Genomic DNA, 26972 nt, shown 5'->3' with positions numbered 1-26972 from the left:
AATACTGTATTGCATATTTGAAAGTTGTTGACAGTAAATCTTAAAAGTTCTCATAACAAGAAAAGAATTTTGTAGCTATGTATGGTGTTGGACATTAAATAGACTTATTGTGGTGATCATGTCACAACATATACAAATATTGAATCATTATGTTTTATACCTGAAACTAATACAGTGTTCCATGTAAATTAAAAAATCCAGGGCTTCCCTGGTGGCGCAGTGGTTAAGAGTCTGCCTGCCGATGCAGGGGACACAGGTTTGTGCCCCGGTCCGGGAAGATCCCACATGCCGCGGAGCGGTTGGGTCCGTGAGCCATGGCCGCTGAGCCTGCACGTCCGGAGCCTGTGCTCCGCAACGGGAGAGGCCACGGCAGTGAGAGGCCCACGTACTGCAAAAAAAAAAAAAAAAAATCCAGGGAAGGATTAAAAAAAATTATAATCATTTTTCTAACTAACTCAATGAAAATCCCAGTGTTTTTTCAAAGGTGAAGGGCTGTGAGCTCACAGGCATTCTCTGGTTCTGAGTTAATCAGAAAACCCTTCAAACCTTCAGCCTAAAGTCTATAACCAAAACGTGCTGAAGGTCATCAAAATGTCTAAGGTGCATTTTCAAAACTACTCTAAATATGCCCAAATACCAACATCTAAGAGCAACAGGTTTGAGGATGCAAAGGGCTGAACAGTCACAGTGGCCGATATCCGGACAACAGCATTCACATGGTTGGAGGCCCAGCCCCAGAACCCAGGGAAGGTCATGTAGCCGCATGGCTGCAGGAGAAGCCTCTGCACCAAATAGGTGCTCGCTTTTAATGGCGCGTGAAAAAAATATGATTAACCCTTTTGATGCGAGCTCCCACAGACCTTTCCCCTTTCGGAGCCAATGTCTTGGCTGGACCAGCCCTTGTGGTTCTTACGATGATTGCAAGATGTACCTCAGCAACAGCCGTCCGGGAACTCTGAGAAAGCATGGTCCTCTGCAAGACACCTGGGCTTCCTCCGTCTTGCCGAGCCCCTTGGACCCTCCAAAGGGCCCACACCTGTGCCTCGGGACAGAGCCAGCATCTGACTGCCCGGCCATCCGGAGGGCCAGGTACCATGAGCTGGGAAACTAGCAGCAACGAACCAAGAAGAGGACATGCACCATTATTTTTTATTTTTTTCTGGAAAAAGCAAACTATTTAATGGAAAATTCCAAAATACGTGACTGTTTCCATTCAGTATACTTTGCCACCATTCCGTGTGCTTAGAAAAAGGAACTCGGGCTCTTTAAACACAGCAGATCACAGGATTTCCTTGTGAAGCCCTCACTCAGTTTAAATAGCACTTCATCCAGGCTGATGATGAGCTCCACGTGAAAGGGAGGCTCATTCCTGCTGGACTCTGCAAGGAGGCGGCTGCAGGAGCCCAGATGAGAGCCCACGGCGATGGCCTCCGGTATGTGGGTCACGGCAGCCCCTCCAGCCTGCACAGGGCCACATGCCGCCTGCCTACTTGTTGAAATGCTGCTACTTCTGGGCCTGATGGATGGAAGTCTGCAAGGACGGCTCTCAGGAAGCTCTGTTCCAGAAGGGAATGATTTCTTAAAGAAAATGAGATGTGAGTTCTCATAAGTGGCTGTACCACCAGCTGAGAGGCTAGTGCATAGCAGAAAATAGTTTAGTATTTTAACTAGCGTGTTTTCTAGGAGTAACTGGGTACCAAGGGGTCATAGCTTGTGCAAATCTGAAAGCCCTTCATCTTTACCTGCTGGCGTCATTCTCCAGCAAGCATACAAGATACTTACAGACCTTTTATTTAAAAATAGTTAGCGTCTCTAGATCCCAAACTCTAGGGAACTGTCTTCTTAAAGCAGTCTTATTAAGTCTGTTATTTTGAACTTGATCAGTAAAAACAAAATGTGTTCTGAGTAGCCCATTTTTCTCTATCACGTTCTTAGTTTCTTCAGATATTGTATATTCTCTAAGTCTGAATCAAAAACGATTCATCACCGGTATTGTAGTACATGATTTGGGAGTTTCACCTTCTTAAGAAAGTTTGGAGAGCGCAGAAACAGAGGCCCATGTGCGTGGGAATTCCTTGCTGATGCAAGTTTGAAGGTCTGAAGCTTTACAGTTGCAGCCTCTTAAGCCTGGGCCTGAAAATTTTTTTTTCTGACGGCAGTACGGTTCTAAAATATGAATTCAACATGTAACCAGTAGGAAAACATTGCTAAGTAGATGTTTAACCTTTTTTTTTTAATCCAAGTCTTTGAAATCTGGTGTCTTACAATGACAGTGCATGTACGTTCCAACTAGCCACATTTCCGTGGCTCATAACTCGTATTGGACAGCATAGTTCTAGACATAATTCTTAAGCCTGGCTTGTTTGTTTCCTTTCTCACCCTCCAGCCTCTCTCTGCTTCAATTGACTGGGAGCTACCTGGAGCCCGAGTCAGCAGGTGTTGAGTGGATGGCTGCTCTCCTGAGCTGATTGTTGTTACAGGACTGAGTCATCAAGAAGCCTGGATAAACCAGCGAAGCTGCTAGGGTTTAGGCTCCCGGCTCAGATTTTCAATCCCAATTTTTGTGCTATTTCCTCGCTTTTGTTCTCAAACCAGGCATTGTCTGTGCTCCCCTCTTCCTCAGAATACTTACAGAATGCAACAACTAAAAACAGACACATACTAACAGGATGGCCTGTCCAACCATTTTTCTTAGAACTACAAGCTTGAATGGGCCGCTGGTCTAGCTTCCAAGTTATCACAGGTGAAAGTTTTACCAAATGTTGATTTGGCCTCTAACAATCTACTTTCTTGCGGCTTGCCCCTCAACGGCCAAGCTATGGTTACATCTTTTGGGCTTTATTATGACAGCACCGCACTTTGAACGATCCGTCTCTAATGAAAGATGCTGTTAGCTGCTGTAACAAACCCCCTGAATTTACATGGTTTTACAGAGTTTACTTCTTGCTCATGTAACAGTCTGGTTGGAGGGAATCAGGCTCCTTCTGTCTTGTGGATTCATGATCCCCTAGGGCCTTGGAATCCTCTCTGCATTCAGTCAGTGGAAACAGTATCAAGGAAGTATGAGCACTTGAGAGCCTCCGCCTGAAATTGCACACATCACTCTGTTCACGTTTCATTGTTTAGAATGCCACACAAACTGCAAGGGAGGCTGGAAAAGGCAGTCCTGGTGCTTAGGAAGAAAAGGAGAGTATAGATTTTATTGAGCATCAGATGTCCTTAACATGGTGTTTACATGAATGAGATTGGATTTTAACTTTCCTCTTTCGTATATTTCTCGTCTGGGGTTTGATATTTAAGGATAGAGTAGATTATACTAGTTATAAAAGGATATAAATTGGGAGTATTCTTTTTCTGGGAAGTGTTTGGGTAAGACTGAAATGTATTCATTCTTTAAATGATTGGTAGATTTTTCCATTAAAGCTGACGGTGCTTTATTGTGGAAAGATTTTAAACGATTGATTCAGTTCATTAACATTACGGAATGATTTGGTTTTCTATTTTTTATCAATTTTGGTAAGCTCCACTTTTTATAGGAATGGATCCATTTCAACTAATTTTTCAAACAATAAATTTCCTCATAATATAGTCTTATCTTTTTAAAATTGAAGTATAGTTGATTGACAATACTGTGTTAGTTTCAGGTATACAGCAAAGTGATTCAGTCATACGTATATTTTTTCAGATTATTTTCCATTGTAGGTTATTACAAGATGAGTATAACTCCCTGTGCAATACAATTAATCCTTGTTGTTTATCTATTTTATGTATAGTAGTTTGTATCTGTTAATCCCATACTCCTAGTTTATCCCTCCCCCTCTCCCTTTCCCCTTTGGTAACCATAAATTTGTTTTCTATGTTTGTGAGTCTGCTTTTATTTTGTATATAGATTCATTTGTATTATTTTTTAGATTCCACATATGAGTGATATTGAGTATTTGTCCTTGTCTGACTTACTTCACTAAGTATAATATTCTCTAGGTCCATCCATGTTGCTGCAAATGGCAATGTCTCATTTTTTTATGGCTGAGTAGTATTCCATTGTGTATATATATCTCATCTTTCAAGCCAATTGTCTATTGATGGGTACTTGAGTTGTTTCCATGTCTTGGCTATTGTAAATAGTGCTACTATGAACATTGGGGTGTACGTATCTTTTCGAATTAGAGTTTTCATCTTTTCTGGATATATATCCAGGAGTGAGATTGCTGTATTATATGGTAGCTCTATTTTTAGTTTTTTAAGGAATTTCCATACTGTTCTCTGTAGTGGTTGTACCAATTTACACTCCCACTAACAGTGTAGGAGGGTTCCCTTTTCTCCATACCCTCGTCAGCATTTATTATTTGTGGACTTTTTTGTTGATAGACATTCTGACTGGTGTGAGGTGATACCTCATTGTGGTTCTGATTTACATTTCTCTAATAATTAGCGACATTGAGCACCTTTTCATGTGCCTGTTGGCCATCTGTATGTCTTCTTTGGAGAAATGTCTATTTAGATCTTCTGCCCAGTTTTTGATTGGGTTATTTGTTTTTTTCAATATTACGCTGTATGAGCTGTTTTATATTTTGGAAATTAAGCCCTTGTCGGTTGCATCGTTTGCAAATATTTTCTCTCATTCTGTAGATTGTCTTTTTGTTTTATTGATGGTCCATATCTTTTATTTCTGCAGCATTGGGAGTTGTGTTCCTTTTTTCATTTCTAATATTATTTATCTACCTTTCTTAGGAAGTTACTTGAGGGTGTTCTCCAGAAAACCAAGTTTGTAAACGAGGAAAAGGGAGAACATGGAATTGATATTCTGGAAGCATAAGCAGCAAAGTCCTGGGAGATGGCTGTGTGGTGGACTTTGGAAGTCCCAGCCCACAAGGGAGAAGAGGACTAGGGGTCTTCTTCTTTAAGAAGGGGTGGGGGGTGGTCACAGAATGGAGAGTATGACTAAAAGGTTGAAAAAATATTGAGACTATAAAGGCAAATAATTACAGAAAGGAAAGAAAATTAGAAATGAGAGGGGATAAAACTGCACAAGAAATATATAAGCCAAAATAAAATGTGACATAATTATAAGGAGTTAATCGGGTGTGAAAATGGAGAATCTTATTTTTCCTTGATGTTAGAGATACTCTCTTTCAAGTGGCCTGGTGTTGTAAAATTAAATTCATAGAGAAATTAATGTAATTCTAACACACTGTGCAGCCCAGAATGGGGAAATATTTGCATAATAATGGTAATGAAATGCTTTCTTTTATTGGTTTCAACTTCTAGAGTGAGCGTATGAATGGGGAACACTTAGATGAAGGACAGAAGTGAAGTTTAATAAGCCTTGAAAATATATAAAAATGTGAAACTATAGCTATAATCATAACATACATCTTTGTACATTTGTGCCATTATTTCTTTAGGATAAATTCCCAGGGGCTGGGTGGCTGCAAACATGGGTGTGTACATTTATATACATAATTAATATACTGCTGAATCACCCTCCAGAAAAGGGGACCAGTTTATTCTCTCCCAATATGTCTCCCTGCTCCCACCTACTTCAGGATTTCTAGAAAGTCCTCAGAGCTTCTGGTTCATTTATGGTACCTGTCTGTATTTTTCCAGCCCTGCTACACATATTTCCCCCTATATTACTATTTATTGGATCATTTCAAAGGATTTTTACATTAGCGGGGAGGTAAAGTGTGTGTTCTCAAACTACCGTCTTGAAAGCAGGAGTCGCCTGCCAGATTTTTTAAATGAAAATTGTTTTTTCTTCCCGATTACAAAAGTAATGCATGCTCGTTGGAATAACAGTGTGAAGCGAAGAGGAAACACCTGGTGCCTCTGAGCTTTTGAAAAGGCAGAGAGATACAAGAAAATTGGCCAGGGCTGTGTGCTCCTTGAAGAATAGAGATCTCTCATCTGCCAGGACTGAGAAATGGTAAAGAAACCTCTTTCTCCCTCCTCCTTGCCAAACATATTGAGAGAGAAAGATTGTCCAGTTTTGCCTTGTAATTTTCCCAAAGGAAGCAGCAAGGTTTTATTTTGCTATTTTCGAATCGTCACTGGTGCTCCTGTAATTCCACTTTGTCTAACATCTTTCTTTGGCCTCATTTGTGCTGCTGAAGGATCCCCGGAAGTCGATACCCCGGAACCCCCTGTTCCGGGTGACCCCCCTGTTCCTTCTCGCAGCGAGGTCATCCTGCTGGTTAATTTAGAACTGCTAATCACTGAAAACTCTATATGGAACGTAGGTTACATCAGCCTGAGCCGCTTGATTGCCACCAACGTGGGGGAAAAAGGAACTCCGCAGAGCCAACTAGATCTGGGTTTGATTTGTAAAAACCGGATGTCATTGGGGGCTCCCGCACCCCTTGAAAGTCCGGGGGAACTTGACCCAAACTCATTTCCACAGCCTGGGACATTAAGCTTCCTTCCACTCTCTGTCCTTGCGTTTTTTTGTGGCGTTCTTCTGCCATCCTGCTTCCACATGGGCAGCTCTGGTTCACAGGTGTCTCACGAATTTGGTAACTGAAGATTCTCAGGGAAGGGATCATTTCCAGGCAGCCCTCGCCTTCTGCCGGCTCTCCTGTCTCCTACCTGAGGCCTCCCTGCTGTCACACTTGCGGGACCACCCACCCACAGGCCTTGGAAAGGGCCACCCCTGCAGGCTCTCCTTGGAGGAAGAGCCCCTCATCACACCAGATTGCAGGGCCTGGGACCCCTGAGATCCCAGTGAATTAAAATGTCTCCATCTTGCTGTTTTACTTGATCAGTTGAAAGGAATTCTGCTATGTGACGGTTAGTTTTGAGTGTCAGCTTAGCTGGGCTGCAGTACCCAGTTTTTTCATCAAACACTCATCTAGGTGTTGCTGTGAAGCTATTTTGTGGATGTGGTGGACATCTATCATCAGTTAACTTTAAGTAAAGGAAATGACCTTCAATGCCGGTGGGCCTCGTCTGATTGGTTGGAGGCCTTAAGAACAAAAACTGAGGTTTTCCAAAGAAGTTCTGCCTCAAAACTGCAACATTAACTCCTGCTGGAGTTTCCAGCCTGCCAGCCTCCCCTACAGATTTTAGACTTGCCAGCCCCTGCAATCACAAGCGCCAATTCCTTAAAATATATCTCTTTATACTTATATACATACACACACATACATATCCTATGAATATGTATTTCTATCTATCCTATTGGTTCTCTGTGTGTGTGTGAGATTATATATAATCTACTGGTTCTGTTTCTCTGGAGAACCCAAACTGATACACACTGGGTATTTGTTGTAATTACACAACTAACGCATGTTTAGTATAGAAAGTTAGAAATTACAGATAAACCAAAAGAAAAATCTTAGCAGCAATTTCACCACCACCACAAAATAACCTCTCAAGAGCTGTGGGTAGATGTACAGATTTCAAAAAGGTATACTTTAAATATTTTTATAAGTAGCTTTTCCAGTTAATATGTAATGAATAGCTTTTTATGTCAGTATGTACCGATCTACCTAATTTTATTTATTTATTTTTGTCTATGTTGGGTCTTCGTTGCTGCACACGGGCTCTCTCTAGTTGTGATGAGCGGGGGCTACTCTTTGTCGCGGTGCGCAGGCTTCTCATTGTGGTGGCTTCTCTTGCTGCGGAGCATGGGTTCTAGGCGCATGGGCTTTAGTAGTTGTGGCACACGGGCTCAGTAGTTGTGGCACATGGGCTTAGTTGCTCTGCGGCATGTGGGATCTTCCTGGACCAGGGCTCGAACCCCTGTCTCCTGCATTGGCAGGCGGATTCTTAACCACTGCACCACCAGGGAAGTCCCTCTCATTTTAAATGACTACCAAATATTACACTTTTTGGCTGTACCGTTATTTAATTCTTCCTGTACAGTTGAAAAATTACCTTGTCTATTTTTCTCTATTATAAACAACACTGTAAACAATATCATTGCTTATATAACTTTGTGCCCTTTGTCTATGATTTCTTGAGGATGAGTCCTTCAGGCTTCCCTCTCATGCCCCCCCCTCACCCATACACACAAGAGGTATTTTCTACAAAACTGTGATCTCCTTGGGCTGTTGACCTCTTTAAGTGGGATTCACAGATTATTAAAGCTAGAGAGACCTTATGGATCTAGTCAAACTGATGCTGAAAACTCGGCCTCTGTGCCCCAGTGCTGAATTGAATCTTGGAGACAGAGTTTTGGGTGAAGTAGAAAAGAATAGCTTTATTGCTTCACCAGGCAAAGAGGGGACACAGCAGGCTCATGCCCTCAAAAACTGTGTGTCCCAACCCAGGGGGATTTGGCAAGAAGTTGTATAGTGGTGCTTCAAGGGCGGGTTGCTGATAAGGATCAGGGTGTGGGCAGGTCCCACATTCCTTTAATCTGGCCTCAGGGGGTCTCCTGATGAGCTTCTGTGGTTCTCAAGGTTATCAAACTGTGACCTTCTCTGGAATGAAGAGTGCTTCATCAAGCAGTTAACATCTTCCATTTGGTGGGGTTTTAGTTCTGCAGAAGAGCTCAAAGATGTTGTTACGTGTATCCCTTGAGGCAGAGCCAGGACGCTGCCCCGAGGCTGCACTATTGTTTCTTGACTGTTCCTCCCTTGTCTCTGCATCCCCTCCCTTCCCTGATTAGCAGCTGTTTGAACCTGCCCTTTGGAACTCAGAGAAGGTCATGGAGGCTGAAACCTGTTTCTTACAAACAAGAAATGGGGGACACAGAAAGGCTTCCGTGCCCAGGAGCCCCACAAGGTCCTGCTGGGTTTCAAAACCTTATCATTTTCAGACAAATGGAGGCCAAGAGAGGGGAAGTAATTTTCTCAACTTCAGCCAGGCAGCTGAGAGCAGATCAGGGCCCAGAACCCAAGTTTCATAACTCTGTGCTTTCAGATGAATTGATTCCACCCTGTTCAATTGTTGAGTTTTATCTCAGAAAGCACTACGCCCTGTCTAGATGATATCCTTCAGTTTGGTGAAAGTCAACAATCAGAGAAAATGCCCCCAGCATTTTGCCCCAGGGAAACCAGTCCAGTGGAGGCTAAAAGAGAAAAACTCAAGTCCTGAATTTCTGGAAGACTTAACTTTCTTGCATTTTTGATTAGATGAACTGTGCTGTAGGCAAGATGAATGGTTACTGCTAAACCATTGTCTAGAGAAATTGAACTGCGTAGTGGTAATTATTCATGGCAATAAAATGCCCCTTTTTTTAGAAAAAAAGGTTTTTGCATTATAAAAATAAGACATGGTCTTTGAAGCGGAACAATTTGAAGAGTAGGAAGAAAACAGACTCGCTATAGTCATATCACTGCTAACCTTTTTGGGAACTTACTTCCAGCTGTTTTGTATTTGTATTTTCTATAATACAAAGTTACAATCGTCAGAGTCTATATAGATTGTTTTTCCTGATACCACAATATGAACATTATGAAATAACATTGTTATTTCATAATCTTTATAAATTTAATTTTAAATAAGTGCATATATTCCATTGTTTTAATGGGCCAGCTTGGCATCCCCCTCTTATTGAACGTGTGGTTGTTTCTACTCTTTCGCTGCATGAGAGAGAGACAGGGACAGAAAAATGTCCTCTAAAGTTGGTATATGGAAATATTGGAAATGGTATTGATGCTGAAAGCTTGGCCTCTGTGCATCAGTGCTGAATGGGATCTTGGAGACAGAGTTCTGGGTGAAGTAGAAAAGAATAGCTTTATTGCTTCACCAGGCAGAGGGGACACAACAGGCTCATGCCCTGAAAAACTGTGTCCCCCCACCTGGGAGCATTTGGTGAGGCGTTTTATAGCAATGCTTCTAGGGTGGGGTTGCTGAGAAGGATCAGGGTGTGTGCAGGGCCTGTACTCCTTTAATCTGGCTTCAGGTGATTTCCTGGTGAGCTTTGAGGTTATCAAGCTGTGACCTTCTCTCTGGAACATCTTCCGTTTGGTGGGAGTTTTAGTTCCGCAGATGAGCTCAAAGATACTGTTATGTGTATCCATTGAGGCAGAACCAGGACCCTGCCCCAAGGCTGCACTGTTGTTTCCTGGCTGCTCCTCCCTTGTCTCTGCATCCCCTCCCTTCCCTGATTAGCAACTGTCTGAAAGGCTTCTGTGCCCAGGAGCCCCACAACGTCCTGAAATAACCTTCGGTATTTCAAGGTTAACGCATATTGGTATAGCCCTAGGCTGCACTTCCGTGTGATAGGCAGATAATAACTAGAAATAAGATCATCGGGATAATTCTGACCTGACAACATTTAAAAAAAAAGTCTTGAGCACCTGTTTGAAGGAGGAATTCTTAACATACCCATTTATGCTTAATCTAAAGACTTTAAAAGTGGTCATTTTTACTGTACATCAAATTTGCCAGTTCCCTTAGAGGCTGATAAAGGTCTTCCAGCCCCATTTTGTCAAACTGTGCTGTGCATAGGAATTGCCTAGGAAACGTTAAAATTCAGATTCCTGGGCCCACCTGTAGGAATGTATGTTTCTGGGCTGGAGCGGGACCTGGGAATATGCATTCTTACCCAGCACCCCCTGGTGCTTCTGATGCGAGCTGCGCATTACCCCACTCTGAAAAACACTGTGATGCTTGTTAATGGAGTAGCTTCCGCCAAGTGGGTAGGGGTGGGCCTCACAGTTCAATTCCATTCATCACGGAATGTTCCTCTGACATTTCTCTCAGCAGTTAGCAATGAATCAATCAGAGTTTTTCCTCATTTAAATATAACCTATCCTTCATTGCAACTCACGTTTTACATCAAGATTAAGTTGCAAAAGATGCAAAGATTGCTGACTGCTTCCTTTGTGGTAGGTATAAATTTAACATTATTTTCTTTAAATTTTAGTTTATTAAAAGGGGAGGATTAGACCCTTCACTTCACAAAGTCAGCCATAATCTCCCTTGCATCAAACTCTCCTCCAGCAACGATGATGCTTTGACTAGGTTTGTCTTACAGTGGTGCATAAAGTGAACGTCATGCCACTCAGAGGCCCCAGATGATGTAAGAATGACAGACTTGTGGTTGAGGACAACAGAGCAATGTAGGGCAGCAGCCGAGTCCAAAACAGACTTGTCCATCTTACTGAAGTCGTAGCAGTGAGGGACATGAAATTTAACCTCTGGGCCTTCCTTACTAACATATATGGCAACCTGGGCTAAAAACAAGGACTGCTAAGAAAAATGGAGTCATAATTAAAAGACAGTCTCATTTAAAAATGGGCAGAGGACTTGAATAGATATTTTTCAAAGAAGATATACAGATGGCCAGTAAGAACATGAAAAGACACTCACCATCATTAGTCATTAGGGAAATGCAGCTCAAAACCACAGTAAGATACCATTTTATACCCACCTAAATGGCTCTCACAGTCATCATCATCATCAAGGAAATTAACAGGTTTTGATGCGGATGTGTGGAAATTGGAACCCATTGCTGGTGGGAATGTTAAATGGTACAGCCACTATGCAAAATGGTTTGGCAGCTCCTCAAAAAGCTCAGCATAGAGTTACCATATCATCCAGAAATTCCACTCTAGGGCTATACCCAAAAGAATTGAAAATGGAGACTCAGATAGATATTTGTTCATCAGTGTTCATGGCAGCTTTACAATAGTCAAAAGATGGAAATAACTCAAGCGTCTACCAACAGATGAATGGATAAACAAAACATGTTCTATACATACAATTTAATGTTATTCAGTCATAAAAAGGAATGATGGGACTTCCCTGTTGGCACAGTGGCTAAGGCTCTGGGGGCCTGGGTTTGATCCCTGGTCAGGGAACTAGATCCCACACGCATGCCGCAGCTAAGAGTTTGCATGCCACAACTACAGAGCCCACCTGCCGCAACTAAGACCCAGCACAACCAAATAAATAAATAAATATTTTTTAAAAAATGAAGTACTGAGACATGCTACAACGAGGATGGACCTCCAAAACAATGCTAAGTGAAAGAATCCAGTAATGAAAGACCACATATTATACTATTTCATTTATGCGAAGTGTCCAGAATCAAATCTGTAGAGACAGAAAAGTAGTTTAGTGACTGCTTAGTGCTGACGTGGATGCGAGCATAGAAGGGTGATTGCTAAGGTACAGGGTTTCTGTTTGTGGAGATGAAAACGTTCCAAAGTTGATTGTGGTGATGTTTGCACAGTTCTGTGCATATACTAGAAACCATTGAATTGACCACTTTAAATGGGTGAATTGTATGGTGTGTGAATTTCATCTCAAACTGTTTAGCTTACATTCCAGATTCAGAAGGATTAAAAAAAATTCAGGTTAACTATGGATGTGGAACGCTGTTTATAATTTTAGAAAAAGTAACAACAGAATACTTTAAGAAAACAAAACGTAAAAAGCTGTGTATTAGTGCCCAACTTGTTATCTGAGAAACGTACCAGCTGGCGTTACATTGTAATTTGCTCGTTAATATTAATGATGATAATGATGAAAATTGGAAATGTTTTCTTTTGCATTTTGGTTAAAGATACATACTCAGGAGAAGTTTTTCTGATCTTTTCAGTATACCTATGCGCCCATGAGAGCGTGTCTTCTTGTGTGCATAACTTATGTATAACCTGAGATGCACACACATACATGCAAATGAATTTGACCCTGTGCATGTTTTAGTTATCCTCATGCATAGATCTGTACAAATTGCTGGTCAGATCCTTTTTTCTTCCTTCATGGCCGCACTTGTTCTCTTCACTTGCATTGTGTGAATGATGCTCTTGGCTATGTGAATTATCCTTGTCTGACCCTGTCAAGTGCTATGACCACTGGTCCTAGGGGTCCATGGAGACATGAGCAACCGATGGGCCTTGCACAGAGCCTTCTTAGGCACAGCATCTAATTCCTCCTGGTTCCAGCTTCTGTTTCCCTAATGTCTTTCACAATCTAGCCAATCCACTTGTTAATTCAACCAAGGAAATGGTGATAAAAGTTTATATCCTGAGACTAAGAATGGAGTCTATCAGAACGGGGAAGAACAAGAGGAAAATATGAGGAGGAAACCAATTAAAAAAAAGATTACTGTGCCACACCTTGATGGTTTGGTTTAAAAAGTCAGGACAGAATACACATATCCCAACAGGTCCAAGAGAGAATGTGTTGAGAACCCAGGCCTCCTGGCCTGAAGGGTTTGTGTAGTCATTCATGTGGTTGTTTATAGTAGGAATAGTCATTGTTTCTAACATAAACTTGAGTTTTAATTTATTCTTAAAATCTTTCCTCTTATGATTTTTAAATAGACTTAAGTTTTAAGAGCAGTTTTAGGTTCCTAACAAAATTGAACAGAAAGTACAGAGACTGCCCATATGCCCCCAGCCCCACATATAGCTTCCCCCACTACCAACATCCCTCCCCAGAGTGGTCTACTTGTTACAATTGATGAATCTCATGGTGAAGATCATTATCACCCAGAGTCTGTAGTTTACATTAGGGTTCACTCTTTTGTTGTCCGTCCTAAGGGTTTGGACAAATGTATAATGACATGTATAGATCATTACAGTATCATGCAGCTTAGTTTCACTGCCCTAAAAGTCCCCTGTGTTTCACCTATTCATCCCTCCTCCCTCCTAATTCCTGACCACCACTGATCTTTTTAACTGTCAATAGTTTTGCCTTTTCCAGAATGTCCTATAGTTGGAATCATACAATATGTAGCCTTTTCGGATTGCCTTCTTTCACTTAGTAATATGCGTTTAAGGTTCCTCCACATCTATTCATTTCTTTGCAGTGCTGAATAATATCTATTTTCTGAATGAACCAGAGTTTATCTATTCACCTACTACAGGACATCTTGGTTGCTTCCAAGTTTTGGCAATAATGAATAAAGCTGCTATAAACATTTATGTCTAGTTTTTTTGCGTGGACATAAGGTTTCAACTTCTTTGAGTAAATATCAAAGGAGCACGATTGCTGGATTGTATGGTAAGAGGATGCTTGGTCTTGTAAGCATTGTAGCTGTCTTCCAAAGTGGCTGGTGCATTCTGCATTCCCACCAGCAACGAATGAGAGTTCCTGTCGCTCTACATCCTCACCAGCATTTGGTGTTGGTGTTCCAGATCTTGGTCATTTCAGTAGCTGTATAGTGGTATCTCGTTGTTGTTTTTTTTAATTTAATTTTAACATCTTTATTGGAGTATAATTGCTGTACAATGTTGTGTTAGTTTCTGTTGTCTAACAAAGTGAATCAGCTATATGTATACATATAACGCCATATCCCCCCCCTCTTGCGTCTCCCTCCCACCTTCCCTATCCCATCCCTCTAGGTGGTCACAAAGCACCGAGCTGATCTCCCTGTGCTATGCGGCTGCTTCCCACTAGCTATCTGTTTTACGTTTGGTAGTATATATATGTCCATGCCACTCTCTCACTTCGTCCCATCCTACCCTTCTCCCTCCCCGTGTCCTCAAGTCCATTCTCTACGTCTGCGTCTTTATTCCTATCCTGCCCCTAGGTTCATCAGAACCATTTTTTTGTTTGTTTTTAGATTCCATATATATGTGTTAGCATACGGTATTTGTCTTTCTCTTTCTGACTTACTTTACTCTGTATGACAGACTCTAGGTCCATCCACCTCACTACAAATAACTCAGTTTCGTTTCTCGTTGTTTTAATTTCAATTCCCGAGTGACATGATATTGAGCATCTTCTCATGTACTTATTTGCCATTTGTATATCTTCTTTGGTGAGGTGTCTGCTCATTGCTTTTGCCCTATTTCTAATTGTTTGCTTTTTTTGTTTTTCTTATTGTTGAGTTTTAAGAGTTCTTTGTACACTTTGGAGAACAGCCCTTCATCAGATGTGTCTTTTGCAAATATTTTCTCCCAGTCTGTGGCTCGTCTTCTCATTCTTTTGTTAGTGTCTTTTCCAGAGCAGAAGTTTTTAATTTTAAAGAATTCCAGCTTATCAATTCTTTCTTGTATGCACTGTGCCTTTGGTGTCATATCCAAAAAGTCATCGCGTACCCGAAGTCTGTAGGTTTTCTTCTGGAGTTTGTAATTTTGTATTTCACATTTAGGTCTCTGATCCATTTTAAGTTAATTTTGGGGAAGGGTTTAAGGTCTTTGTTTAGATTTTTTGCGTGTGAATTACTGAGCATTTATTAGAAAAAATTTCATATGTTTTAAAGGAGTATTTCATTTCCCTTCCATGTGGGCCTTTTCAATGTTACATCATTTAGAATCGTTCCTAAACAGTTTTTAAACACAGAGAAAGCTTTTTCAGAGTCTCAGTAAGGGACATGAATTTCTTGCTTATCATTTAGAAGCAGTGTGGACCTCAGCCAAGTACAGATTTGTTCTCTTGTTGATCTGATTTTCTTTCCTTTTTCAACTTGGTTAGTAGGCAGGCAAGGCAGGGCATTTATCAGTGCCAGCCAGTTCCAGGTAAACATTGGGTAGGGGAAAAGGTTACTGCTGGTTTGGGTTTAGCGGGCAGCGGCAGCTGTTGTATAGGGCTAAGAGCACAGAAACGGATCTTAAATGGTCTCTGGAAGGGAAAACACAAAGCAGAAGCTACGGAGTAGGGCAGGAGGGGGCAGTGGTGATTCAGTGCTTTATGACTCCTTTTCTGAGTCACCACAGAAACAGTTTTCTCAAAGAGATGGTGATGGTTGGGGGAATGACACCAGGAAAGCCAAGCCGAGCCCAGTTCTGCAAAGTGAACAAACTGCAGGGAAGGTGGGCCAAGCTGGGGCCCTGTTTCCTCAGGGGGTGGGGCTGGGGTGAGTGAGACCCCAGCAGACAGACACGCGGGGCGTCTCCCATGGCGCATCCAGGCGCTGGTGGAAGGGGCAGTGGTCACGGCAAACACTGAAGTTCACACTTCCACTTTTCTCCATGTCTGGGTTTTTCTCCCTGGCTAATTCCTCCATCTTTCCCCTCTCTTTGCCCCTGCCGACCCCCACTCCAGTTCTCACTCCGAGCCTTTCCTTGTTCTGGACTGTGGTTTTCACTGAGCCCCGCAGTGCGCCAAACCAGATTACTGAGTGTCTGCGCTGAGCCCAGACACTGGACCGGTACTGGGCCTCGGGGAAGAGAGAAGCAGAGGTACAGAAATGTACAAGACAGTAGAGTTACGGAGAGCTGGGAGGGGAGGTGCATGATGTGTCAATACCACCATTTGGACATCAGGATCATTTTTTTCAGAGTATGGTAAAAAAACACATAATATTCCATTTACCATCTTAATCATGTTTAAGTGTACAGTTCAGTGGTGTTAAGTATATTCTCATTTTGTGCAACAGATCTCTAAAACTTGCAACACTGAAATACTACACTGATTAGATACTAATTGCCCCAACATTAGAATACTTTTTATTTTTTTATTTTTAAATTAATTTGTATTGGAGTATGGTTGATTTACAATGTTGTATTCGTTTCTGCTATATAGCAAAGTGAATCAGTTATATATATATATATCTCCACTCTTTTTTAGATTCTTTTCCCATGTAGGTCATTACAGAGTATTGAGTAGACTTCCCTGTGCTCTACAGTAATTTCTTGTTAGTTATCTATTTTATATATAGTAGTGTGTGCAGAATACTTTTTAATATCTATGTCTTGATAATCACAGTGTCAGAAAACACATGATTAAAACTTTCATCTTGAAAAACATCAAGTATATATATTTATATGTTTGAGCATATCCTGAATATCTCTGGAAAGATGAGTGGCTGCCTTTGGGAGAGGGAGGGACAGGGTAGTAAGGGAGACATTTTTCATGATACATTTTCTGTGCCTTTGGAATTTTGTGCCGTGTGTATATATCCTAGTAGAAAAAGTAATGAAGAAAACAAAAAAGATCAGGTCGTGTGTTTCACAGACCGCACACCACCAATCCCTGAGCAAAAGCTAGGCTCAGGGAGAGGTGGAGAGAAGGGGAAAGGGTAAGGGTTAAGGATGTCTATTAATATTTCTTGGTTATTAAAAATGAAATACAATAAGATAAAAAAACAAAAAGTAAAACCAATAACCTGTTTATATTTAGATACGACTGTTTGGATCCTGCCACCTCAAAACGTCTTCCACGCCAGAGTGGCCCTGTCACATCAGCGATGTCAGGACATCATACTTGGCGGTACACCCCGAGAGATAAGGTACCATTGGCACTGCTCAGCAGGGGCACTGACAACAGCAGAGGCAGCAGGGACCACGGCGGGCTACGACGGCCTCAAAGATGGGATGGAAGGAGGGCGCCTGCAGTTGTGCCTGGGAGGACGGGTCAGGAGGGCAGAAAGGATGGAGGGGGACCTAGGAGACAGGAGAGGGAAACTACCAGACATATTTAGCCAAGGGAAAGGCAGGAGTCTTGCTGACATGAGTACAGCAGAGAGAGTGAGGTGGGGGCCACTCTGTGGGGGATGTGGTTTGGTCAACACGCTGTAGACAGTGGTGAGGGGGGCCTTATGTCATCCTAATGCTCCACACACCTAGCTGTGTGTTCCTGGGTGGGCTGCTTAACCTCTCTGTGCCTCAAGTTTTCTCATCTGTAAAGTCAGAATACCAAAATGAAGATTGCTGTGGTTATTGAATGAATGGATATATGTCAAGATCTTAGAACAGAACCTGGCACATAGTACGTGCTTAGTAAATGTTGGCTGTTGTTATTTTTACTTTTATTATGGGAAGATTAATCTGTTAGATCAGATTAAAGGACAGAGAAAATGGAGGCGGGTGGATACATTAGGAGCAGAGGTAGTGTGAACCAAAAAAAAAAAAAAAAAAGAGGTAGTATGAACCTAAAGAATGGTCGAGGCAGTGAAAATTCAGATGAATGCTAGAGAAAAGTTGAGGAAAGAACTCAGTAGTTGGCTACATCTGCAGTGGTGGGTGGGGGAAGGCAAGAGAGTGAGCAAAGTGACCATGAACTTGAGTTTGGACTTGGGAGGCTATTGAAGCCATTAGTAGAAATAGAAGTCAGGCAGGGCAGCTGTTCTGTGGGGATGGAGGAACTCTAGCTTAATTTTAGATGACTTTGAGGTGACAGTGGGCCATTACAGTAGAAATGTCAAGTATGCAATCGGAAACGGTTGACTGGAGCCCATGAAGAGGGGACTCCATGGTCACTAATGGATTCATGACGCATCTTAGATCACAGTGGAGGCCGTTGTCCTCGCGGAGAGGTGACGGGGGAGGGGAGGGTGGTGGGGAAGCTCACTTGTCTAACGTAGAATGTCGTCTGAGCCCAAGGAAGGATCATAATGATCCTGGGGAGAGAGAAAAAAATACTGGAGAAAAGGACTCCAGAGTTGAAAATAGGAGATCCATGTTGACATTTTAAAGCACAGGACACTTTTCTGTTAAAACATTTAAAGTAAAAGCTTCCTGGCTTACAGTATTGAATGCAAGCTACAAAATATAAAGCAACTTCGGTTATTTTTGTGTCTGGCAAGACAAGTGCGTAAAGATTAAGAGAGAAACCACACGTTGACCACAGCACCCTGCGCTAAGGCCGCTTACCTGCTCTCCAGGAATCTCCTGATTCCACAGCAGGGGCGTGACTTCTGTTCTGGCCTTTCCTCCAGCAAACGTTTCCTGAGGCTGCCTGGGTACCGGGCTCTGGGGACACAAAGGTGAAGGAGGCGTGCTGGGGTTGGAGCAGCTCACAGCCTGGAGGGGGCAGGGGTGAGCCCCCACTTCCCCTCCCCGCCCCCAATTGCCTTCTCTACTCAGATGTGGTTGTAAAGAACTTGTGTCTGAGTAGAGTGGGGTCGAGGATACTCACTGCATTTGCAGCTCTGTGTACCCCTCCCTGCCCCCCCTTTTGTCCATTTGCTGCTGCATTTTGAGTTCTCAGATGTCTTCTCTCCTTCACCTTGTTCAGCCTACTTCTTTCTAAAACTGGTCTTTCCACTGTGGGCGAAGACTGTCCCCTGCCATATCAGTCAACGAAGGATGTTGCAGCCATCAGGCCATCAGTCACTGCAGCCACCCCGACTGTGCACCCTGAGGGGATTCAGGATGGGGAAAAGCAGGACACTGGCTCTAGATAAGGTGCGTATCAGAGGAATGATTTCAGTGAGCCCAGACTCTTGCATCTTCCCATACACAGACAAGTGCTAAATTCATTAACTTGAGATGTCTGGTTTTTCTTTAATTAGTAGTAATCTTTTGAGGTTCCATGGTGAGGTTTTTTTTTTTTTCTAAAATTCCTATATCCTGGCTCCTTCCTTACCTCTTCAGAACAGTCCCTCTGAGCAATCTGAGAGGCTGTTTCCCTGGCTTAAGTCCTCAGCAAGTCTACCAAATAAAACATAGTTCTCAATTTTTAGGTGCATTTTTTTCAGTCGACACCACCCAGTGGTAAGAAAACGTCCTTCACCCCCCACCAGGTCCAGCCTCTGGAGTGCACTCTGCTCCGTGGCTTCTCTGCAGGTTTGTGAGTTCTCTCTGTGTCCCTGCACCCCAGACGCTCTTATTCATCCTCATGGCCCTCCCCACAGAAGGTTTCCTCTCATTGAATGCCCTCCACTAGGCTTCCATAGATTTTCCTGCTATAGTCTGTTCTTGGTAATAAACGAATGCCGTGAACCGACCACCATCAGGCAGTTTTAGGGTATTGCCTTTCTCAGCTGACTTTGCTGTGAAACTTCCACAGCCACGAGGGGTAAGTGCATGAAATGAGACCCCAGATTATGAGACTGGGCTGTGATTCCCTGCACTTCTCCGTAGCTGGTATGCAGGTTAAGCATGAATCTTCAAAACCAGCCCTGTTTTCAACTCAGTTAATACAATTTCCTTTAATGTTATGAAGCACATTCATGAATTCATTTAAATTCAATATGCTTGATTTTCTTTTTATTCACTTCAGATCCCTGACCGGGCAGTTTATGACCTCAACACACAAAATTTTCCCAAGTAATGTAAAAAAGTTCTTAGAAATCTAATAAAAATTTAAATATTGTAAATCTCATGTTTTCTTAAATATTCCAGCATTGTTTGCAAATTTAGACAGATTCACACCGTTCAACTTAAAATCGTTAAGTCTAAAGATTAATGGCATATTTTAAATTGGAATCACTAACTCATCTGTCAAATACTCTAAAATGTCATTCTCTGAAAAATGACACTTTAAACACCAAATACATAGATTATATCTAACCTTAGCCCCGAAGTATCGATAGTGTGAATTTCATTTTAAACTTTCCGTGGTTGAAAACGATTTCACCCTTATATAATCTCAGTCTAAGGATTTGTCAACTGAAAAATAAATGCGCAACCTAAAAATTGAGAATTATGTTTTATTTAGGGCATCACTGAAGACTATAGCCCAGGAAGGCAGCTTCTCAGATGTCTCTGAGGGTCTGTTCCAAAGAGGTCAGGGAGGAGCTGGGACATATAGGAGTTTTTGCTAAAAAAAAAAAAAAAAAAAAAAAAAAAAAGGTAGTGGAACATCAAAAGAAAACCGCTAACTACGTAAAACAGACATCTGGGCTTCCCTTGTGGCGCAGTGCTTGAGAGTCCGCCTGCCGATGCAGGGGACGCGGGTTCGTGCCCAGGTCCGGGATGATCCCACATGCCGCGGAGCGGCTGGTCCCGTGAGCCATGGCCGCTGAGCCTGCGCGTCAGGAGCCTGTGCTCCGCAACGGGAGAGGCCACAGCAGTGAGAGGCCCGTGTACCGCAAAAAAAAAAAAAAAAAAACCAACAAAAAAAGACATCTAAAGTTAATGAGTTTAGCACTTTTCTATATATGGGAAGATGCAAGAGTCTGGGTTGGTTGAAATCATTCCGTTGATACGCACTTTAACTATCTAGGGCCAGTCTCCTGTTTTACTCCATCCTGAATCCCCTGAGGGCACACTGTCAGGGCGGCTGCGATGGCTGCTGGCTTGATGGCCAGGGTAATTTATTGTTTACCGGAAAGGCAGGCAACATTCTTTGTTTACTGAAATGCAGGCAACATGTTTTGTTCACAGATTTAAGGCTGCATTCTCTAGTTACAGAGCAGTGTCAAATTCCACACCTGGCACGGAGATCTTGGTACAGAAGGAAAAAAGTCTGTTTTCAAGGGGGGGGGTAACAAATGATTAAAACAAAAGTAGTAGTTAAATATTTGTTATTCAATTTTTTTCAATTTAAAATGCAAATCGAGTGTTGCCCATGCTAATTAATGGCCTGAGGGGATGGAGTGGGGTCAGAAGAACGTCACTACTATATATATTTTTTATTACGAAGTCTTTTTTCTAAATTTTATTGGAGTATAGTTGATTTACAACGTTGTGGTAGTTTGAGGTGCGCAGCAAAGTGCGTCAATTATAAATATACATATATCCACTCTTTTTTAGATTCTTTTCCCATATAGGCCGTTACAAGAGTATTGAGTAGAATTCCCTGTGCTGTACAGTAGGTTCTTATTAGTTATCTATTTTATATATAGTTGTGTGTATATGTCAATCCCACTCTCCCAATTTATCCCTCCCCCCTTCCCCCTTGGTAATCATAAGTTTGTTTTCCATATCTGTGACTCTATTTGTGTTTTATAAATATTATAAGTTCATTTGTACCATTTCTTTAGATTGCACGTATAAGTGATATCACATGATATTTGTCTTTCTCTGTCTGACTTACTTCACTCAGTATGACAATCTCTAGGTCCTCACTACTGTCTTGAATGAGCCCAGTGGATGGGAGTTTCTCAGGGGCCTCCCAGGACTTCTGTGACCTCTCATAGGTTATGAGAGGTTCTTCCTTTTCTTCTGAGTCCCTCAACACAATCCCAATTCAACAGTGAGAATGTCCCATCCCATATAAAAGCCGCGCTTCAAAGGTGTGACCTCTACCCTCTCCCTATTGGCGGGGGTGGGGTGGGGTGCTGCTACAGTGGGGTGCCAGGCCTCCGCCCCACTCCCTGCAGGATGAAGGGCTGGGACCATAGACAAGTCCAGGTGGGGAGGCCTGTCCTAGGCTGGCTTTGTGAGGTCATGCATCTCTTTTCTGGTTGGCCACTTGCTCCTTCTGCAGCCCTAGGAATCTGGGGGTGCTTTTAGCTTCTCCTGGCAGAGACCTAGTTGCCCCTAGTTTTGGACCAGCCCTGGAACCCTGCGCTGGCTTCCTCTCGCGTGGCTCACCTCTGGCCCCTGGTAACACTTGTGCGTCTGCATCCAGACAGATCCTGGGAGTGCGTCCCCTCCTCTCTCCCTCCTCCCTCCCATTCCTCTCACTTCCCCTGGAGGGACTGTCAAAAGATTCCAGATTTCCCCGGAGGGCGAAACTGTGCCCATGCAGGCGGAGCACAGAGCATGCTCACAGAGGGGCCTGCTGAAGCCGAATTCAGGTGATGGCAACTTCCACCTCCCCTCTTTGAGGAAAGGGGATGAGGGGTGTCTCTAAACCCCTCATTTTAGATTCCAAAATCTCCTCATCTCCAATCTGACTTACATTCCTGATCTGGACGATGAGAGGTTTAAGATCCGTGTCCAGCGCCCCGAGTCTGGGTACCCCACTTGGGTAGCTCACTCCTCAGAAACCCTGCTGGAGCTACCATTTTGCCTTTCATTATATGGACCAGCTCCACAGGCAGTGTCGGGGACCAGCTTTATTATTATTATTATTATTTAAATTAATTAATTAATTTAATTTTGGCTGTGTTGGGTCTTTGTTTCTGTGCGAGGGCTTCCTCTAGCTGCGGCGGGCGGGGGCCACTCTTCATCGCGGTGCGCGGGCCTTTCACTCTCACGGCCTCTCTTGTTGCGGAGCACAGGCTCCACACACGCAGGTTCAGTAGTTGTGGCTCACGGGACTAGTTGCTCCGCGGCATGTGGGATTTTCCCAGACCAGGGCTCGAACCCGTGTCCCCTGCATTGGCAGGCAGATTCTCAACCACTGCGCCACCAGGGAAGCCCTATTATTATTATTTTTTTACTACCAATACCTTCACATGATTCCATCAATTTCCCTCTCGGCCCCCCTACCCCCTATGACATCTCAGACAGACCCACGTTTGTCCTGTTTTAGCTGTAAGAACAGTCTCCTTTGCAGACATTTAAAAGTTAGCCTAAGTCAGCACTGTGACGTCACACTGAGTTCCAGACGGGTCCCCTCCCCTGGGGGTGAGGAAGGGGCCTGGGGTGTGTACTCTGGCTTCATCTTGCTCTGTCACGCTTTCTGTGTCCTCCTGCTGCAGGCTCCTCAAAGGTGTAGGGAGAGCGGGGGGCACAGAAGAAAAGGGTAAAGCCTATGTGACAGGAGTGCCATGATGAGGCCAGCTGGTACCTCTTTACTCTAAAGGCATGAGGTGTGTTTCTGGAACACACCTTTGCAAGGACCTGTGTGCCATGCTCTTTCTTGCCATTTGGTGGATTCTCTCCCTACCCTGGTCCCCATCTGCATCTACAATATCTGCTGTAGTCTGAATGTGTCCCCGCAACATTTAAATGTTGAAATCCTGCCCACCAATATGATGGTCTTAGGAGGTGAGTCCTTAGGGAGGTGATTAGGTCAGGAGGGTGGAGCCCTCATGAATGGGATTAGTGTCCTGATAAAAGAGACCCCAGAGAGATTCCTTGCCCCTTCTGTCATGTGAGAACACAGCAAGAAGACAGCTGACTGTGAACAAGGAAGCAGGTTTGCATCAGAAACTGAATCTGCCATCGCCTTGATCTTGGACTTCCCAGCCTCCAGAACCGTGAGAGATAAATTTCTTCTGTTTATACGCCACTGGTCTATGATATTTGTAACATGGACTAAGGCAGCCTCTTTCTGCTGATTCCCTCATCGCTGAAGACGCTCCTTTTGGAAGGAGGAACTTCAAGGTGTTTCAAGCAGGCTGTGTTCCCTGGATCCTCTTGCTTCATGGGGATGTGTCCATCCTTGCACTTCTACTCACTGCTCATGAGGTTATGTTCACACGTATCCTCTGACTCTGGTTCTCCCCAACCCTCTCTCACCATCTACATCCTGGTGGCCCCACCAAGATAGTCCCATGAGTTTCTATAGCTGGAGGGAGACCTCAGGCACCCCTTCCCCGGGAGCTCCCCGTCCGGCTCAGTACTTTTCCTGGAGACCTCTCAGCTGGCTTGTGGGAGGCCCCTGCCTCCCTCTTCTAGTCCTGTGAATTCCCTGCCAGTAATTCTCCTTTCGGTCTTCTTGTTCTAGGCTGGGGGTGTCCAGCTAGATGGGTTCTGCTCTAGTTTACTGGGTTATTGGATCTGCTCTCATTTATTAAAATGGTAGTTTATTAAATCTCAGCTGTCTGTAGAAGTAGAGGTCCTTGTCACTAGCAGCCTCAGCTTGGGGACTTCAGCCCAAACTCTGAGACAGCAGGAAGAGTACCATCACGTCCCGCGTGAAGGAAGTACTTACACATAGGTTATCATACTTTTGGTTGTTGATCTTTTTCTTAAACCTACTTCATTTATGATAATCCCCTGCAAGCTTTGAGATTGTAACCCCGGCTCTATATTTCTCCTTATGTTTTAAAAGATTGTTTGATCTTTTTTTTGAATTGGAGTATAGTTGCTGTACAATGTTATACAAGTTACACGTGCACAATATAGTGATTCACAATTTTTAAAGCTTATACTCCACTTATAGTTATTATAAAAGATAAAAAGGATTGGTCTCACTCTAGCAGAAGTGAATTAGTCTCCCATTGCTTTGTGTTTTATTAATTTTGCTGCATGTTTGGCTTTTTGTGCTTTTTGCAGGAAAAGTTATCTGAAACTTGGAAACAGGAAAAAGAGAGAACACTGAAAGTGTTCTTTCAGTGCAATGCTAGGCCTGACTCTATTTACTAGGTATTTCACAAGCCCTTGGGGCAGAGGTTAAGTTAACTTGCAGATGGTCGTCAGGTAGAGATGAAAATCATTTCTGTCCGGCGGAATAGATAACCCCAAGGGTTTATGGCCCTGTTGGACATTAACCAGTTTTGTATTTAACCCGTAATTAAACCATATGTACATATCTAGCTTCTCAGTTGATCTTTTGATAGGTTTGTTTGTTTGGTTTTTTAACAACAGAAATTTATTTCTCAGAGTTTTGGAGGCTGGAAGTCTGAGACCAGGGTTCCCACATGATTAGGTTCTGACGAGGACCCTCTTACTGATTTGCGGACAGACGTCTTCTCTCTGTATCCTCACATGGCAGAGAGGAGAGAGGGAAGCAGGTTCTCTCCTGTCTCTCTCTCTCGTTTTAAAAATTAATTAATTAATTAATTAATTAAATGTTGGCTGCATCGGGTCTTAGTTGGAGCATGTGGGATCTTTTTTTTTTTTTTACATCTTTATTGGGGTATAATTGCTTTACAATGGTGTGTTAGTTTCTGCTTTATAACAAAGTGAATCAGTTATACATATACATATGTTCCCATATCTCTTCCCTCTTGCGTCTCCCTCCCTCCCACCCTCCCTATCCCACCCCTCCAGGCGGTCACAAAGCACCGAGCTGATCTCCCTGTGCTATGCGGCTGCTTCCCACTAGCTATCTACCTTACGTTTGGTAGTGTATATATGTCCATGCCTCTCTCTCGCTTTGTCACAGCTCACCCTTCCCCCTCCCCATATCCTCAAGTCCATTCTCCAGTAGGTCTGTGTCTTTATTCCTGTCTTACCCCTAGGCTCTTCATGACATTTTTTTTCCCTTAAATTCTATATATATGTGTTAGCATATGGTATTTGTCTTTCTCTTTCTGACTTAGTTCACTCTGTATGACAGACTCTAGGTCTATCCACCTCATTACAAATAGCTCAATTTCGTTTCTTTTTATGGCTGAGTAATATTCCGTTGTATATATGTGCCACATCTTCTTTATCCATTCATCCGATGATGGACACTTAGGTTGTTTCCCATCTCTGGACTATTGTAAATAGAGCTGCAATGAACATTTTGGTACATGACTCTTTTTTGTTTGTTTGTTTTTGCGGTACGTGGGCCTCTCACTGTTGTGGCCTCTCCCGTCGTGGAGCACAGGCTCCGGACGCGCAGGCTCAGCAGCCATGGCTCACGCGCCCAGCCGCTCCGTGGCATGTGGGATCTTCCTGGACCGGGGCACGAAGCCGCGTCCCCTGCATCGGCAGGTGGACTCTCAACCACTGCACCACCAGGGAAGCCCTACATGACTCTTTTTGAATTATGGTTTTCTCAGGGTATATGCCCAGTCGTGGGATTGCTGGGTCATATGGTAAGTCTATTTGTAGTTTTTTAAGGAACCTCCATACTGTTCTCCATAGTGGCTGTACCAATTCACATTCCCACCAGCAGTGCAAGAGTGTTCCTTTTTCTCCACACCCCCTCCAGCATTTATTGTTTCTAGATTTTTTGATGATGGCCATTCTGACTGGTGTGAGATGATATCTCATTGTAGTTTTGATTTGCATTTCTCTAATGATTAATGATGTTGAGCATTCTTTCATGTGTTTGTTGGCAGTCTGTATATCTTCTTTGGAGAAATGTCTATTTAGGTCTTCTGCCCATTTTTGGATTGGGTTGTTTGTTTTTTTGTTATTGAGCTGTATGAGCTGCTTATAAATTTTGGAGATTAATCCTTTGTCAGTTGCTTCATTAGCAAATATTTTCTCCCATTCTGAGGGTTGTCTTTTGATCTTGTTTATGGTTTCCTTTGCTGTGCAAAAGCTTTGAAGTTTCATTAGGTCCCATTTGTTTATTTTTGTTTTTATTTCCATTTCTCTAGGAGGTGGGTCAGAAAGGATCTTGCTGTGATTTATGTCATAGAGTGTTCTGCCTACGTTTTCCTCTAAGAGTTTGATAGTTTCTGGCCTTACATTTAGGTCTTTAATCCATTTTGAGCTTATTTTTGTGTATGGTGTTAGGGAGTGATCTAATCTCATACTTTTACATGTACCTGTCCAGTTTTCCCAGCACCACTTATTGAAGAGGCTGTCCTTTCTCCACTGTACATTCCTGCCTCCTTTATCAAAGATAAGGTGACCATATGTGCGTGGGTTTATCTCCGGGCTTTCTATCCTGTTCCATTGATCTTTCTGTTTTTGTGCCAGTACCATACTGTCTTGATTACTGTAGCTTTGTAGTATAGT

General features: G+C 43.0%; 1 long non-coding RNA gene across 1 annotated transcript in view; it reads left to right on the top strand.

Moving 5' to 3' along the window:
- The first annotated feature begins 1361 nt into the window (after positions 1-1361).
- The window catches only part of LOC138414113 (uncharacterized), a 62931-nt gene continuing 37320 nt past the window's right edge, over positions 1362-26972 (top strand). The window contains exons 1-2 of the long non-coding RNA XR_011246524.1: positions 1362-1595; positions 16969-17077. This is a non-coding gene — a long non-coding RNA (uncharacterized lncRNA). The remainder of the gene's footprint in view (positions 1596-16968; positions 17078-26972) is intronic.

This window comes from Delphinus delphis, chromosome 6 (assembly GCF_949987515.2).
Source record: "Delphinus delphis chromosome 6, mDelDel1.2, whole genome shotgun sequence".
NCBI classification, from domain to species: Eukaryota; Metazoa; Chordata; class Mammalia; order Artiodactyla; family Delphinidae; genus Delphinus; species Delphinus delphis.
The sequence above is the reverse complement of the archived record's forward strand: the minus strand, read 5'-3'. Positions and strand labels throughout refer to the sequence as shown.